General features: G+C 45.3%; 1 protein-coding gene across 1 annotated transcript in view; it reads right to left on the bottom strand.

Moving 5' to 3' along the window:
- AGBL3 (AGBL carboxypeptidase 3) overlaps positions 1-17,173 on the bottom strand; it is a 2,309,829-nt gene that overhangs the window by 1,700,252 nt on the left and 592,404 nt on the right. The gene's annotated exons all lie outside the window — the stretch shown is intronic.

Consider the following 17,173-nt stretch of genomic DNA (forward strand, 5'->3'; position numbering starts at 1 on the left):
GTCTGATAAGTGCAGGAAAAAGGGGGTGAGGGAGACCGTATGGTTACAGATACAGACCCCAGTGCAAGGAATGCCCGGAGGCACTGCGGGTGGGTGGCAGGGTGAGCAGCTAACTGGGCCCGGAAGACAGAGGGTAGGCCAGGTGTACGGTGCCGAGAGAGAAAAGATTAGCAGGGGAGAGGAGGTGCAAAGGCAGAAGCAAAGAGGAAGGTCTTGAAGTGCTTCCGGAACCGGAGATGGTTCTCCTCAACTTTCAGAGTGGCAGGGAGGCTGTTCTAGAAGGAGGCCCCAGCTGAAGACAGATCTACTCCCAACTTGTTTCTTTGAAAAAAACGACAGACCCTGAGGGAGTTGGAGGTAGAGGAGCGAAGAGCTCCAGAGGGGAGGTATTTACAGAGGGATAGCTGAAGGTAATTTGGACCCAGGCCCCAGAAAGCCTTGTGGAAAATGCAGAGGGTTTTGAATTTAATCCTTGCGTCACTGGGAGTCAGTGAAGGGATTTCAGGGCTGTAGAGATACGATCCCAGGGCTGAGGCCAAGGACAAGTCTCGCAGTCCTCTTCTGGATGAGTTGTAAAGGGTGGAGAGTAGAGGCAGATAGATTTAGAAAGAGGCTGTTACAATATTCCAACCTAGAGAGAACCAGGGCTCGGGAGACAGTGAACTTCTGGGGGAAGGAGAGGAAAGGCAGAATACCTCTGAGAGGGTGCAGTATGAAGTTTAGCTTTTTTTTTTTTTAGAGACATCAGAGATGTGGGCAGAGAAGGAAAGCGTGGAATCAAAGATGACCCTGAGGTTCTTAGCCTCGCGGGTGGGGACAGGAAGGGGGGGCCAAGGGAGGCCGACCAGAGAGGGAGGGTAATGGAGGGCGAAGGTGTGCCGAGGAGGAGGATCTCTGTCTTGCTGGCATTCAGGCAGAGATTGTTGGCGTCACAACAACCCTGAATAGCAGTTAGGCAATCAGAGATGAGAGAAGGAGAGAAGGTTGCCAAGGGAAGCCTGAAAATTAGCTGAGTGTCGTCAGCATAACACTGAAAATTGGAGCAGAAAATTCCAATGCAGTGGGTGAGAGTTGCCAGGTATTGGTTGAAAAGCCAGCCAGGGCAAGAGGTTAGACCCCTGGGGAACACCACAGGTAGAAAGGGAGATAGATGAAAGGAAGCACCCAAGTTGGACCTGGCAAGGTCGATCAGGTAGGAAAGAGGTCAGCCAGGACAGAGCCCGATCAGTGATGCTGAGGTTGTCACAGAGACGGTTAGCAGGTTGGTATGGTTGACCGCGTCGAAGGCAGAAGAGAGATCAAGTAGGATGAGGACAGAGGGAATGTTAGAGTCAAGGTTGGAGAGCAGATCTTCACGGATGTTCAGGAGAGCAGTTTCCGTGCTTCTGTCAGCTCTGAAGCCAGACTGATAGTCCTGGAGACAGCCAACAGAATCAGAATGAAGGTTAAGCTGAGAGATGGCCAGCCTTTCCAAAAGTTTAACCAGAAAAGGAGTAATGGAAATTGGGTGATAGTTAGCCGTACAAGAATTATCAGTTGTGGGTTTCTTGAGAAGAGGGTGCACAAGAGTGCTTCAGAGGGGAGGGGAAGGCTCCTGAGGCAAAGGAGTGGTTTCATAAATCTGCACGGGCCGGAGAGAGGGTATCAATGTGCTCCTTGATGGTTTTAGAGGAACAGGAATTAACCTGCTTTCACAAGGCTTTCATAGTTCGGGCTTGTCTAGCGACCTCGTCAGGGGAGAAAAGAGGAAAGGACGAGAAAGAGGGAGGGGTGGAGGCTGAAGGAGGGTCAGCATTCGCAGAAGGAGAAGGGAGAGGAGGGGAGGAGAGGGTGGACAGCATGACCTGGGTTTTTGAGATTAAGTGAAAGGCAAGGTCATTGCAAAGAGCCTGTGAGGCGACAGGAGGGGTAAAGACTGCAGCAGGGTTGGCCAGCTCCTTGCAGATTTGAAAGAGTTCGGCTGAGATATTAGATGCTGCAGAGACGAGGGCTCTCTTCTTGGTGCAGACAGAGAGTCTGTATTGCCTTTGGAGCAGGCGACAGGCCAGTTTGTCAGAGTATGAACAAGAAGCCCTCCATTTCCTCTCAGCCGCCCTACACTTCCGTTTAAGTCTAGCTAGGTCGGAGTCATACCAAGATTTGCATTTGGTTTTGGACTTCAAACAGATACTCATGACAGGGACAAGAGCATCAAGAGTATCAGAAATAGAAGAGTAGAGCAGAGACAGTGCTGTGTCAGGATGTGAGTCAGCCAGAGGTGGAGGGGGGCGAAGGTGGCAGCAAAAGCCTCCAATGACACACGCTTCATGGGCCAGATGTCTGAGAAGGTAGGTGGCAGTGTTGGGGAAGTCTTGGCCTGGGGGAAGAGAGGGAGAGAGGAGGGTGTGATCGCTCCAGGAGAGAGGAGTGGTCAGAGGGTTGGAGATCAAGACACCAAGGGTGTGCCCTGCAGAGTGAGCCGGGCCAGAGGGGAGGATAGAAAGGGAGAGGGAGTCGCAGAGGTCACGGAAGAGTAAAGAGGATTAACAAGGAGTGTCAAGATGGATATTGAGGTCACCAAGGAGGAGGAGTTGAGTGGTTGAGGCAAGGAGGGAGGATGAGAGGACCGCCCACTGAGAGAAATGAGGTGATTTGACCAGGAGGCCGGTAGATAGTAGCACTGTAAGAGAATGGCTGGGAGGGAGAGAGAGAGAGAGAGCCTGCAGACAAGGCATTCCAAAGAGAAGTAAGTCAGAGTCCGAATGATAGAGGCAGGAATCCACTCAGGAAAGATCAGGGCTACACCCCCTCCGGACCGAGAGGATATAGGTGCGGAGAGGATCTTGTAGCCATCAGGAAGGAGAGTGGCAAAGCTCGTGACAGAGCTGGCCGTGAACCAGGTCTCAGTAAGACTGAGGTCAAGTTCTTCAAGGAGGTTGCAGATGTCAGGAGTGTTTGACAGCAGAGCGAGAGTTGAGAGTGGCATGATGAAGAAGGTTGCCAGCCTTAAAGACCTTCTGGGGAGGGGTACAAATCATAGGTACGCCCTGCGGAGGAGAAGGTGCCAGAGGCGGGACAAAGGAGGAGGAAAGAGAGGGCAAGGTAGCCAGGAGGAGGTGGGGGGGAGAGGTGGGGACAGGAGATGAAAGGAAATTGATGAGGCGAGGAAAAGCGCCTGTGAAAGAGGAAGAGATTAGTCTGAGGCCCTTGGACCATGATGGTGCCATGAAGGTAGACATTAATAAGGACTTTAGAGGAGTCGAAGGAAGCCATGGGCTCTTCCCAGCAGGTGCCACCATTAAGGGGAGAGGAGGAGACAGGACAGAGCACAGAGATCATATGAAAAGTCCATAGATTTGGCAAAGGAACGACAAAGAGGATGCCGGTGAGGGTTTGTTTGGAGGAAGCGCTGGAATAGGTATCATCGATGGGGATACCTGCGTTGGAGGCCAGGATATCCTTTTTGAACTTCTTCCAACTAGACTTAGTGAGAAGGGAAGGATAGTTAATGGAGAAGCAGTTTGAAAAGATGGGAGAAACAGAGCGACATGGGAGTGATAGCGAGGAAAGGAGGGAGCAGCAGGGTGGGGGGGCACGTAGGAGTGGAACAAAGAGCAGTGAAGTCACTGGGCCGGCAAGTTACAAAGAAGCAACAGTTATAAGCAAAGTGCAAAGCAAGTTAGCGAAGTACAACAGGATTTAAAACAAAAGCAAAAACAGCAGCATTCGACTTTTAAAACAAAAGCAAAAACAGCAGGATTTAACTTTTAAAACAAAAGCAAAAACAGCAGAATCTGACCTTACAATTGGGTTCAGATGTAAGATTATTCATTACAGATGGTTCAGAAGCAGGTAAAGGGTCAAAGGGCAATGCAATTCAGTGTGTGAACATAGAGCTTGCTGAACCTACATGCTTTGGGTGCTGGCTGTCATAGCTACAAGCAGCGCTCCTGAGGCTCTGCCTTAGAACATCAATGCTGATTCATCCCTTTTCAGCTCCCTACCCCTTATCAGTGTCCGTTTTCTGGCAGTTAGAGGTTGGTTCCTTTCTGCTTCCCCACTGCTTTTTCCCCATGACTTCCTCTCCTCTCAGTCACAGGATGGGAGAGCCACATCTGCTTGGGCACAGCATACAGTTGCCCCAGGATATTGTTGGCTGTCATTTTTCCTGCTCAACATTTTTAGTTTTGTTCAACAAAGTATTTCTTCGCATTTAGTTACACACTTATAACCAATAGTATGTTAATTACGTTATCCAAAGCAAACCCTTGAGTTACAATGCTTTTGCTTCACTCAGCATCTCCATTCAGAGTCAAATAAACAGTAGATCAACTGTAACTAGGACTACAATCCAAAAATACCCTCTCAGGTCTAGTCCAGGTATTTCCATGTCCACACACTATCCGGTCTACCTTTGAGTCTTCCTCTTCCGGTAGGATGCCAAACAATCGTAATCTTGTCAAGATATACAGACGATTAAAGTCTTTGAGGGCATATATGCATATATAAGAAGGGTGACCAAACCTTGCCGAACCCCTTCACAGTGTCACAGACTACTGCTGTTACCTTTTCCATGCAGAGAGTTTCCTAGATTGCATAGTACTTACCACTGTATTAGGTATGGTATCTCTTTCTGCTGCCACTGCTTTGCTAAGCATTTTTTAGCACACATTGTCAGGTTTTCACATATTATCCTGCTCTCCCTCCCAACCTGGTTTTGCTGTCACTGGGATATTAAGACGTGCTAGAGCCCCAATAAACTCAAACACCAGTATCTCAATGATGTTTTATTTCACCTCCTGCCAGAAGTGTTGGAGTTGCAGGCAGCCCCACCAAACGCACTCTGTCGTTCCCACCTACCCACACTGTCGCCAGCACATCAGAGATTTACTACTATACATCTTGTGTAGCATTGCAGGCATGTAGTGTCATCTGTGTAATATCTTCTATTGCAGCATTGGTTTCTGTGTAGATATATATGAACCAAACATCTCCTTCATAGCCTTTCCGCATTCTTTATCCGTAAACTGTTTACCTGTGCCCGTATCCCACTTAACCCACACGCCCAGCTATCCCTGCCCTCCTTTTTCTAGCAATATTCTATATATGGATGAGAAGCCCCCTATTGGTTTCACTAACTGATATTGGTTGCTCTCAGTCCATCATGTCCCTTGTAGCTCCCTCCATTACCCTTGTGGTGCTCGCCCAGTATCTAATCTGCTGATAGGTATAATAATCCGCCTTTCGCAGCCCATATTCATTAAGACATTCAGTAAAGGTCTGGAATCATGCCGATTCATAAAAATTTCCGATTTCCCTCACTCCCCCAGCTATCCATCGTCCAAAATTACTATGCTCCATTCCCGGTGGGAAGGCATGGTTTCTAAATAGAGGAGTGTGCAGAGACGGGCAGGGAGCCAGTTAAAACCTTTTGTTCATTTTATCCCAGACTCCAAGAGTACTCTTCATTATCGTGTTTTCAGTGAGCACTCTCGGTATTTTGTCTCTCTTTAGCCAGGGGACTTTCCATATGTAGTTGCCTGCAATTGTTTGTTCCATGTCCACCCATTGTTTCCCATTGTCCTCTCTCCCCCACTCTGCTAGATCCTGCAGTTGTGCCGAATGATAGTATTTCACCACATCGGGGTATCCCCACCTCCCCCTTGCTGCCGTTTGGTTCTATACTGAGTCTTCCTCCATATCTGGGGCTTTTCCCCATTCCAGATAAAGCCCATGATATCTTCTTGTATGCCCCTTAGAACTATAGTATGAGGGGAGAATATTCATTTTCACAATGGATATCATACCTATCCATGAAACAAATAAACCTTTCCACCCAGTCAGGTCAGCTTTAATTTGGCGTATGTGAGGATGATAGTTTGACTTAATTATCTGACTCGGGGTTGAAGTTACATTGATTCCCAAGTACCTAAGTGGCCCCTCTACACAACAAAACTGGGTACTAGCCAACAAGCACTCTAGCTCCCCCCCCCCAACAAGTTCAATATCTCAGACTTCGAAAAGTTAACCTTGAATCCGATACCTTTGAAAATTCTGCTATTTCCATCATTGCCTGCAGCGATTACTCTGGTTTGGTGACCATTAGGATCACACTGTCCGCGAATAGCCCAATTTTATGATGTGAACTTGTGCACCTAACCCCATCTACCGCCCCATTCTCCCTTATTCATTGGGGCAAATGGTTCTTTTACAATAGCAAAGAGAAGAGGGAATGGATTTGTCAACCTGCCATTCACCTTTATTCTTGCTTCTGGGGTTTGATATTAAGCTTTAACCATTTTCAGGAAGTTTTGTCCCAGCCCCACCTTGAGTAGCACCTGAAACATGAAATTCCAATTTACACGGTCGAACGCCTTTTCAGCATCGAGCGTTAGCAGACACGTAGGTACCAAATCCCGCCCCCCTTTGCAACCTAGTCAATGACGTGCAATATCTGTGTTATGTTGTCAAACGTATTCCGCCCCTGTATAAAGCCTGATTGGTCCTGCGAGATCAGGAATGGCAAGACTACCTCCAGTCTAGCTGCAAAGTCCCTGGTGTAAAGCTTGGCGTCTACATTGATGAGTACAATCGGTCTGTAGGAGGGGCTCAGCTGTGGTTTCTTGCCCTGCTTTGGAATCAGGGTAATGTGAGCCATTTCCATGGAGGTTGCTATTTTACCCTCTTTCCGAAACTCATTGAATAGGTCTGCAAGGCATCTGGATAGCTGTTGGCCGATTGTCTTGTAAAATGTTGCTGTCAACCCACTCTCTCCAGGGCTGTTGTGAGGCTTCAACCTACTTGCTGCACCTCCTCCCATGTTATCGGGCCATCTGACTGCTCCTTCTGGCCCTCAGGCAATCTCGGCCTTGTCAACAATGACAAATACTGCTCCTGTTCCTTGCTATCACACGGTTCCTCCCAGTAAAGGTTAGCAAAGAACTCCTCTATTATCCTTCTTTTACCCCCTTCTGTCCCCACTATTGTGTTTCCTTTGTCCTCCAGGCCTGCTATGAAGGCTCTTTGCTCCTTGGCACGCAATTGCCTTGCTAGGACCGTTCCGACTTTATTCAAATGGTTGTAGAAGGTCTGCTTACATTTCAATAAGGTACTCTCTTTTGACCTTCCAATTAGGTGTTTAAGCTGCCCCTTCGCGTGAACCAATTGCTAGCTATCCTATTGGTCCCTGTCGCCTTGTGGGCTGCCTCCGGCCTCTCCATCGCCCTCTCAAGATCCAATTCTGTCGCTCTCCTAGCTGCTACTATATCTTTTGCAGTATCCATCGGGAAGTTCTTAATATGTCTCTTGAATCTGTCCTAGCGCTCCCCCACTGCCCTTTCCACTTCTTTGTCCGCACTCACATATTTATTTATTTTGGCTTCCACTAACGTTCGTGTCCCTTCCATAAGAACATAGTCTTCCAAAGCGGCAAAGTGGTGCGGTACAAGCGGTCTGCCGTGGGAGACTTTGGAACTGTTCAGCACTACTTGTACCGTGTATTTTCTTCATTGCCGCCAAAGGAGGCATGTCCTGCTGGATGGGAGCGCTGCTTCCAACTTTAAAACCTCACTAGACTGCGGCACGCGGAGCAGTAAAGTGTTGCGGTACAAGTTGTCTACCATGGGAGACTTTGAAACTGTTCAGCACTATGTGTACTGAGTATTTTCTTCATTGCCTTCAAAGGAGGCGTGTCCTGCTGCAGCAATGCACTGCTTCCAACTTTAAAATCTCACTAGACCGCGGCAGAGCAAAGTGGTGCGGTACAAGTGGTATGCTTTGGTCTGCCAGAGAACGGCATGAGGTGCACATTTGCATGTCGAGATAAGTGGAGGAACCCCGGGTGTGTACTCTTTGAACAAATATCAGAGTACTGCCTCTATCTGAGTCCGGGTATGGGTAACGTATAAGATAAAGAAGATAGAGGCGAGTCTGAAGGTTAGGAGAAAAGCAAACAGAGGGGGTGCTGCTTTCAGTAGTTTAAAACTAATTTAATCAACATATAAACATTTACCATTGTACAATTCAATTTCTAAAAACACATAAAAAATATCAGTTTACATATATAGCATATTAATCAATCATATTGCCATGCACTACCACTTCTGTGGCCAGGGTGTCATATCATACAAGGCTTGTGTGCTTTGTTAGTCCCTAGGTTTTCTGTTTCTGAGAAAATACTGGTATTTGGCATAAACAATGTTTTGGTTCATTGCATTCATTCTTTTTCACTGTATTAACATTATGCAATGGTGTCTCAACATGTTTCAGTTCTCATTGGACAGAATCCAGAACTTTCATCAAGAGTTGTGCCCTGGTGTTTTTTGTGCAGGCCTATAGATTACGCTATTGTCTCACTGGTGGTCTCCTTTATAACCTTCCACATTTGCTTGACCTGCTCAATGTCTAATCGCTTACTTTCCCCTAGCCAGGTGGCCAAGTTCAATGGGCAAAAATACTGTTTAACTACTTGCTCCGATTTTCTCCTGTTTGACTGTGCCACTGCTATTTATAAATCATGCCGGGTTTGCGCAGCAGTAAATCAACACGGAGTAAACCGGAATTTACAGAGGAACATATGAGGGCCTCCACTGATGTGGGAAATATCGTTACTGAAAATAATCTAGATGGCTCAGTCTCTTTAACACATGCAGACCCAGAAGATTTAATAGATCAAGCAGGGTCCAATTTCATCTCTGATGTGTCCATTTTGGCCCCTGTGGTCTTGTTGGAATTAGCAAAAAGAGTGTGCTTATCTTTGGCCGGTCGAGTGTTGCAGTCTCTTCCGGGATCTCCCTTTCGAGTGAGGGGGTATGGAGGAGGTGAAACTTTTTAAATCTTCACATTTGCAGCCTGAGACCCGCGATACGGAGGCTGAAGTGTTTCCTACAATCTGTCACGGCTCGCCAATTCTGTCAGACCCCCACAACTTTTTAAATCAGCCTGGCCCAATATCAACACATTGCTCGTCGCCATCTTCTGACGAGGGGCCAGTTTCTGGCCCTAAAAGTGGCGTGACTACGAGACATGACCATCGGGTTTAAGATGATCAAGTGACTGAAGCTTTTTCTTTTACCGTTTTATCCAGAATTTTAGACGCTATGAACCGGGGTCATGACCTGAACATGTACGAACTGAGAGAAGTACGATCTACATTGAAGTATCTACTTGCAAAAATGAATTTTATTGAAGGTTTCATCTTGGCGCTGAGCGCCCCAGTTGTAATTTGTAAAAATGTCTTGACTAGGGGTGCATCTACGGCTGTAAACTCAGTCTCAGTAGCTGCCCAAACATCTTGGGCTGACTGCACTATGTGCCCGGCAAAGGGGTGCAAGCGTGACACTCCAGATGCGGTAGTGCTGTGGACACAATAGTTCACAAAAGGACACTGAATCTTAGGTTTTGCTAGGCCCAAATAATACCCCCTTCCATCCGCCTGTGGAGGTGGTTGGTGGGCTAGTACCTTCTCCTAAGGGGGCTGCTGTTGGTGAGTCAGCAGTGCCAGTTGAAGTCAGTCGCAGAAGGAAAAATAAAGCCAAGATTGGCAAAACATCTACCTTGCTACCCCTCACAAATAAAGGTTTGCTTAAGTTTCTGCATTCTATTAAGGCACAAACACAAGTATTTATTGATGAATCAGAGTTTCCAGATGGGTTTCCTGTCCCCAGCTAGAGGTTTCTGTATTTAAGGTTGTTGGTGACCGTAAGAAGGGAAAGGCTTGCTTACAGATGCAGGCTGAAACTTCTGCTCTGCCGCGTTCTACTGAATGGGAGGCAAATAAAAAGTCATTGATTACTGCATACCTTAAATCTAAAATGGTAGAATTAATTAACAAGGGTTTAAACGTTTCCTCTCTCTCTCTACCTACTCTATTGAATCTGACGAGGAGGCCCTTTTGGCTGAATTGCAGGCAGAAAGGGGTTCTCTGCTGCAATCTAGGACATTGGGTGGTGATAACTTGCTTCACAATCACGCCTCTATTAATTCTGCCTTGCTGAAATTGCAGCCTACTGCTAAGCCCTTTGAGCCAGTAGCGATGTTTGCCCCACAAATGACCTCGGGGGTCTCCTGGTTTTTTAACTATGGAGGAGAGGAGGAAGACCAGTTTTCAACCTATTGGGCCAGGCTACCCCTCCATAGAGCCAAGCAGATTCCCGAAGGGTCCATCGGGCGCTTTACATTCAGAATAACCGTGAAGGAAGAGGTTTCTGAGGATACCCAAGTGCCCGCTTTGCCGGGTTCAGTTTTGAATGAGGGGGAACAATTGAGTTACTTATGTTTGAGTTGTACTTTTAGGGTCAAAAAGTACTTTCCGTTGAATCGCCAATATAGTCTAGCATTATTTGGTCAAATAACTTGCCCAAAATTACTCTGTTCAAAGGACATTGCCAGAATCTTTTTTATGGACTTTAGGCATGTCGACTCCGTCAAAAATGCGTTTTATTCTAAACTTATTTTCAATTTAGTTGTTGCCGAGGCTGAATGTTTGCTAAACATGGGGTACTCTTTGTCCGACGGTTGGATGCAAGATACTACAAAGGAAACTATTCGGAGGGGGGAGATGGCAGACCAGAGCTTATTCCCTGTGAAACTTTAAAAATAAATGTGCAACTGGCTGTACCAAAGACGTTTAATTAAGTCTCTCCTCGGAGGCTGAGCCGTCAAGTGACATAACTCGTCTCATATTTTTTTTTTTTTTTTTTTTTATTGCAATTTCTAGTTTCTTACAAACTTTTATTACAACTTTCTTCCTCAATTTTCTTCCTCAATCGCTTCACCCCTACAATTACGTTGACATCTAGAATTTGCCAGTTCCTTGGTTCATGATTTCATAATTTGCTCCAGAAAGTTTATAACTGCACAAGTCAAGTGAACTGAGGTCCCGCTTAAAATTTTCAGCCACAGTTCTTCCATACAATCGGTTTGAGGGGCGAACCTAAGTAGATGGAGAGACCTTGTGTCCTTCAGTGAGTGACAATCAGTCAGAAGATGTTTTAGGGATTCTGAGTGATTTCCACAGAACCTACATGTGGGGTCTTTTACGTTGTCGATGTGTCGGAGAAAGCACATTTGTCTGGTTTTGTGGAGGTTTGTTCTTAAACGCAGAAAGCCATCTCTGTGATGGCGAGACGGGAATGTGCTCAAATATTTTGGTAAGCAGTCTAATTTATTCGGAATCATGCTCAGATCTATTGCGGTCTTTAATTCATTAAGTTTTTCCATGTTGTCAATCCAGAGATGACATCTCAATTATTTTTTTGCGTTTTGGGGTCGTTCTATCAACATCTCCATGTTGATGTGTGCAGCTTGCATAATTGATTTTACTTTTTCGGCCCATACTTTTTGTAAGGTGTTTGAATTTAAGTTATTTTGTGAGTTGAACAGTTTAAATGCTGGCTCAACCTTCTCCAAGGACATCTTTCGTAGTAAAGTCATTGATTTCCAAATGACAGCTCCGTACATTGGTTCGAGTCCCAACTCGTGGCGAATTACTGATACTGACAGATATTTAGGGAGTCTTAACACGCGACGCCAGAATAAGCCCTCAAGTTTTGGCCAGATCCTGAGGTCGATGTTCCAGCCTGTCTCTGCACCAAACGTCAGGGATGGTATCACCTTTTGTTGGTAGAAGGTTCGTACTGGAATCAGGGAGAATTTTCCAAATTGTGAATGTATCTTTGCACCTTGTAGGGACAAGGTTTTTATTCTTTTTTCAAGTTCGGACACCCAGCTCCATTCTCTTATAGACATGGAGAATGGAATCCCCAAGTATCGAATTGAGGTCACTTCCTCAATCGTGACATTGTTTATAATCCACTTAAATTTCTTGTTTTTCTGGCTCTCACCATCACTTAATTTCAAAATTTTTGTTTTATCAACATTAATTTTTAGGTCGTGATCCATCATATAGCTGTTCAATGCATTTAGTAGCCTCTGTAGCCCTATTTGCGTTTTGTCAACTAGGACAAAGTCGTCGGCGTAAATCAGGTAGCTTACAGGAGTGCCGTTGAGTTTGGGAGGAAAGCAGTGGGTATTTGTTAATGCGTCTGACACATCTGCAATGTATAATTTGAAGAGTTCCGCTGCTAGAGGGCAGCCTTGCTTCACTCCTTTTTTCGTTGGAATAGCTTCAGAAAGTACACCGTCCTTGTTCAACCTTATTTTGACTGATGTTGATTCGTGTAAGGCTTTTATGGGATTTAATATGTTTGGAGGACAGTTCCATTTTTTCAGTTTTCCCCAGAGTTTTTCTCGGTTGATTCCGTCGAAAGCTTGTTGCAGGTCTATAAATGCAAAAAACAGTATTCCCTTGGTCCTCAGGGCTTCCAGCTTTAGTAGATTAAGTATAGCAAGGTTGTTTTCGGTGCCCACTCCCTTTGTAAAGCCAGTTTGACGTACATCGTTTAAACCGCAGCGGCGTGCCCAAGCTGAGATCTTTTTTTGTAGAAACGAGGCAAAGACTTTCCCGATGGTATCCAGTAACGCGATAGGGCGATAATTGGCAGGTACATCTCTGTTGCCCTTTTTGTAGATCGGGACAATGATAGCCTCCAACCAGGATGACGGAATTGTCCTGGAGGAGGCTATTGTCACGAATAGATCGGCTATGAACTTTGCCCATTCTTGAGGATGTTGTTTAAGCATGATGTTCGATATTCCATCTGGGCCAGCTGCTCGGGATTTTTTTAACTTTGTTATGGCGCCATGTATGGTCTTTGCGGTCTCTGCAATATCCCAGCGCACGTTTTCACCATTTTTTCCGTCCACCAACATAATGCTAGTGGATGAGAAGATGTTTCCAAAATGCGCTACCCAGGCCGCCTCGGGTATACCGTTTGCCATGATTACAGCTTGATTTGGCTGATCCATATTTAAGATTTTCCAAATGTCTCTGGTGTTCTGAGATCTTATTAAGGACAACATCTCCTCGCCACGTTCTTGATCACGTTGGAGGGCAAAAGCTTTTGTCCAGTTTCGATATAATTGTTTTCGGTGTTTAATTTTTGCTACTTTGTTAACGCTACTTTCTGCTCTTAGTTCTTTCAAATCTTTCCTCAGTTTCTTCCTCTCGTTATTCTGAGATACACTCCATGTGTGTTTGTGGTTGGACACTGACGTGTTCTTTCTTGGTTGGGAGCTGGCCACAGTTAGGAGAATGGCAGGATAATCAGTAAAGGTTGTTGATGCTTCATTTTTTAATTGAAAGTCGGCAGTGAGGTGTTGTATCTGTTTTGAGGACATCCGGATTCTGTTGCGGCTGGCGTTCACCTCTAAGTGGGTGCATGCCGTGCTGCTTAGACGCTTACAGTGGGGTTGCCAGTGCATTTTCAACGGAAAATGATCGCTGTTCTTCGTTGGCGTAATCTGCATATTAATGATTGTCGGCATCAGGTTATTTGAGACCCAGATGTAATCCAGGGTTTTCTTTAGTCCCATGTTCGTCCACGTAATTTGCGGCGGAGTGTCACCCGGGACATTGCCGTTTAACATGGTACAATCTCTGGCTTCCATAGCCTCCTGCCATCTTGTTCTTTTAGAAGAGTCCTTGAGATCCTTATTGCAGCAATGACTGAAGTCCAAGTGGTTTCCATTGAACCAAGATGTATTTAAGTCACCACACACAATTATCCACAGATTGTAAAGCGTTCTTAAATTTGTGTCGATTATTGTTGTTATTGAGTGAATAAAAGCCCCAGCCGAGATCTTTGCAGGGTTCCAATATACGTTAACTAGCAAAAGATGTTGAGGTGAGCTGAGGTCTTTTCTAGCTTCGCTGATTTTTCTTACGAGTAGAGTTGACTGTACATGGCCATTAGGGTTCGATGTGTCTGCCACTTCCCAACCTGTTCCTATTTTTATCAATGTCAGTAATCCTGAAGACGGTCGACCTCTCGCATTTTTGCTTGCAGGATTTATTAGTATGTGGTAGCCGTCTTTTACGGGAAGCTGTCGCATCCAGGTCTCTTGCAGGCATATTATAAAGTTGTCTTCGAGGTCCACTGGGAAGTTGTTATATAAGTGGCCGAATCCTCTGGTGTTCCATGAAATCAGGGTGTTGACGGCCTCGGGTTCACCATTATCTAGTTAGTGTTTTTTCTTGTCGTATTGTGAGGTCCTGTTTTCCTTGGCAGGTGTCAAGTTTGAGTTCAGATGCCTTCGAATCTGCTCACGCCGGTAACTCAGGATGTTTTTTTGTTCATATTCCTCAGATAGGTTATCTCTGTACTGTTTGACTGATTCCAGATATTCAAGGATTTCAAAGCCGAGCCGTAATATGTCTTCTCTTGCCCCCATCATAGATCTTCTAACTGCATGTGAGTTGACATGTAGTAATACGCAATCGAGTCTTTCTTCGGAGTAGTATTCGACAATTTGAATGTCGTCAGATGAAATTGTCCTTAGAGAAGGGACTGAATGCAGAAGGCGCATAACATTGCCACGATTCAGATTTACATCAGAGTCGTCAGCCAACACGTTGGTCAATTTGATTTTCTTTGCTGTCATGACGCGGTGTTGCTCAACAGAGGTGCGTTTTTTTCTTGTGTCCCTGAGTTTATGATTCTGAGCGATTGTACGCTTTGGATTTAGAACTGTGACTAGGTTTTCCTCACTGATGTTTTGGTTAAGATGTTTCCCCCCGATTAAGTTACTATCAGACTTTCTTACATCTGGTATGCATTTCTCATTTAGTTTTGTTGGCAAACGTGTTTGATTTTCTTTTATTTTCCAAGGATTGTTATGTGGTTGAATGTGATGCTCAAGGGGGGTCTTATCAATGTTCGACATGTTGACGTCGTGGATATGGTCGCCGTCCACACTCACGTCGTGTGAGTAAGTGGACAGGTTACAAAGTTCCTCAAGGTCATTTATGGTTGAGTCGCTGCCAGAATCCGAGACGACCCTCCTTCGCTTGTGTGGATTTGGTTTTATTGGCTTAGTCACATGGTTTTGCACATTTTTCTTCAGGAATGGATGGTTGGCTGTATTTTCTTCTTCTTTTTTTTTTTTTGCAGTTTTCTCTGTTAGAGACCGGGGTCTGGAATAGAGATTGACTCTTTGACAGATTTCCTGATGTGTTGTCACGGACAAAGATTTTAGATTTTGGAGGCGTTGTTAAATTTCTAATGAATTTCTTTGAAATTGGAAGTTGTTTTGGTACCGTTGTAGATCTTGTCTTTTCTTTCTTTTTGTTGTGTGGTTCACTACTTGGGGGTCCTCCTGGTTTTCTTTTTTGTGTGGAGCTAGGCGTCTTTCCAGTTTGGAGGTTTTTTGCTCCCCCGTGGAAAATACCAAAAGAAGCCTTTAGATTTGAGCAGCTAGGAGCTGCTGGGGGGAGATCCCAGATACTAGGAGGGACTTTGCCTTTTAGATTTGGATGTGCTTCGCTTTCATTTGGCAGTTGAGAGCCCTCCGCTGAGCACGATTGAGGTTTCGTGGGAGTGTCAGATTTGGAACTTGTTTCTTTCGCTTTTAATACCTGTTTTAGTGAATTTACTTCAGTTTTTGCTTGAGGATAAGTAACACCTTGCACGTTCACCTGGACTATTTTCCCAGGGAATGTTATTGGCAGTACAGCTGTGTCACCCGAATTTGTGTGTTGACAGATTCCATTTCCCGAATTAAACAATTTTGATGGGGTTGGACTTGTGTGCAGAAGAGATTTTTGCATGAATGTCGACAGGTCATCCATTTGAGTCTTTGCTTCATTTGAATTTTTTTCGATCAGTAGGACTATTTTTCTGAGGCCATCTTCCATCTCCAATTGATCTTTTGTTCGTTGTTCCAACTGCAGGTTAAAGTTATGTTCCAGCAGAGATACTTTTTCTGTCAGGTGACCAATGATTGCACCATTATTGTGAAGTGTTTCATTCATGCTTTCGTATAACTTTATGAAGGGTATTAAAGCCTGAGATGTCGCTGCCAGCACGTTGTTATGTATTTGTATTGCTGCAGCGACCGAGAGATTAGATTTTGCTTCGGAAATTGAGTCCATTGGGTTAGGCAGTTTTGGCTTGTGGTTACCGTTATATTCGGAGTCGTCCGCTTGAAATGGTAGACGTTGTTTCTCTCGACCTGCATCAGCGGATACAAGTTTGTGGGCGTGCAAGGGGGTCGAGCACTTTGGTGCGTTGTCACCACCTTTGTTTGTCGCAAACTTTGGTCTAAGCATAGTCTCCCCCACTTTCTCAACTCGATCATTTCTCAGCACATGAGGCCGAAGTGGACTAGCAACACCTCTCACCCGATTCGGTGAGATAACCAATGTTTGTTCTTCCTTATCTCGAGGACTAGGTTTTTGTTGGTAGTTTGTTGTTCCTGATTCAACATTGGTAGGTGACTCCAAAACTAACCTTGTGTGATTGTTAGACCCATTTTCATCTTTTCCTTCAGGGAAATTTTCTGACAGTTTTGCTTTCATTAAATCGAAATCGGCTTGTAGCCTTTGTGTAAGTCGAGCCTCCCGACCAGACAAATCAGTTATAGTGTTTAATGGTCTTGTAGAGGGAGTAAAATGTATGGAATTTGCTGGCGTGTTCTTTTTGTTGCTGTGAGCTGGTTTATAATTGTTTCCTGTACTTAATTTAGACGGTATATTGTTTGTCAATTGATTGATCAGGGGGAGACTGTTCTGAGACAATCTGCGGGAAGTTGTAATGGCAGCAGAATGAGCCCCATCCTTGTTGCGAAAGTGAAATCGTAACGTTTTGGGGTTTTGTTGGGTGCGTGAAGGATCCGAGTTTAAGAGCTCGGCATCCGACACCTCAAAGGGAGAGTAAAATAGCTCTTCTCCGTCTTCATTACTCTCTTCAGGTGTACAGCGCGGATGTAGTATCTTGCATGCAGCGTCGAAATGTGTTTTGCATGTGTGTTCCACGCAATCGATATTTGAAACCGGAGCAAGTTCTGTGTTCAGGAGCATGGGTTCAGGTAAGTTTGCAGTTTTCTCAAGGAGACCCGCTTTTGGCTGGTCTCGTTGGACATCTGAACAACCAGTTTGTTCACAGCTTGCCACCTCTCTGGCGTGAGGTTGTTCCAATACGTCTCTCACGTTTTCCTGGGAGACAGAGGCTGAGATAGCCACATCCATTGATGCAGCAGGTGAACAGCGACTCTCCACGGGGCACAATCCGTTTTGTGTAATGCCAGTGGCCGATGTTAAGGGAGAGAGTGCTGATGCTGGTGGAGGCACAATAAT

The sequence above is a fragment of the Ambystoma mexicanum genome, chromosome 12 (assembly GCF_040938575.1).
Source record: "Ambystoma mexicanum isolate Mex_15411 chromosome 12, UKY_AmexF1_1, whole genome shotgun sequence".
In the NCBI taxonomy this organism is placed as follows: Eukaryota; Metazoa; Chordata; class Amphibia; order Caudata; family Ambystomatidae; genus Ambystoma; species Ambystoma mexicanum.